Here is a 1,075-nt window from a genome sequence, read left to right on the forward strand (position 1 = left end):
ACCAAAGGATGAAAAAAAGAAGAAAGTAAAATATATTACCCATTTAAAAATAAAAAAAATTGAAGGAAGAATAAAAATGATGATAATTGGATTTTTAAATTAATAAAAAAATAACAATATTTGAGAACAACAACCAAAAACAACACAAATTAATTTTGATATAATGTTTAAAAAATAATATAAAATATTTTTTAATAATATAAAATAAAAAAATAAATATAAAAATTTTAAAATAATAAATAAAAACAATAAAAAAATAATAACTAACAAAAATAAGGGCAAAACTTAAAATACTAGAAAAATTGATAAGATAAAATAAAATTAAAAAATAAAAAAATTCAATAACAATGATGAAAAAAAACAACTACAAAAAAACAACAACAATAAATTAATAAAAATACTTTTATTATCTTTATTATATCATAAAAAAATGAAAATAATAAGGGTGATTGGATGAAAAGATGATGATTAAATTACAAAAAAATAATAATAATAATAAAAATAAAAATAAAATAATAATACAAAATAATAATAATAAAATAAAAAAATATAAAAAATAAAAAATAAAATGTAATAAAATAAAAAAAAGATAAAAATAATTATAAAAAATGTAATAATAATAAAAAATATAAAATTAAAATTTAAACTACAACGAACAACAACAAAGCGACCATCAACATCTGACCCAAAGCAACATCAGCGACGGCAAGACTCACCTGCAGGGGCTCCGAGTGCGGCGACGCCCCCAGGTGGTTGGCCGCGAGCACCCGCACCAGGTACTGGGTATCGGGCACGAGGGGCGAGAGGCGGGCCGTCGTGGTGTCGCCGCCCACGTCCTCCTTCTGGCCGTCGTTCCATGTCCCTGCGAGAGTGGGCGTGGTGGTGAGGCTGTGGCTATGGTGGGTGGGAAGGTGGTGAGGGTGGTGGGTGTGGTGGTAGGTATGGTGGTGAGGGTGGCAGGTATCGCGATGGTGTGGTGATGGTGGGTATTGTGGCGTTCTTGGTGAATGTGGTGGTATACATGGTAGTGGTTATGGTGTTGATGGGTATGGTGATAGAATAAAAAGGAGCAGTA

The 1,075-nt window shown here is 30.4% G+C and overlaps 1 long non-coding RNA gene across 1 annotated transcript in view; it reads right to left on the reverse strand.

Moving 5' to 3' along the window:
* The window catches only part of LOC119587825, a 4,309-nt gene that overhangs the window by 2,938 nt on the left and 296 nt on the right, over positions 1 to 1,075 (reverse strand). Inside the window, exon 2 of the long non-coding RNA XR_005230023.1 lies at positions 717 to 862. This is a non-coding gene — a long non-coding RNA (uncharacterized LOC119587825). The remainder of the gene's footprint in view (positions 1 to 716; positions 863 to 1,075) is intronic.

This window comes from Penaeus monodon, chromosome 23, assembly GCF_015228065.2.
Source record: "Penaeus monodon isolate SGIC_2016 chromosome 23, NSTDA_Pmon_1, whole genome shotgun sequence".
Classification (NCBI taxonomy): domain Eukaryota; kingdom Metazoa; phylum Arthropoda; class Malacostraca; order Decapoda; family Penaeidae; genus Penaeus; species Penaeus monodon.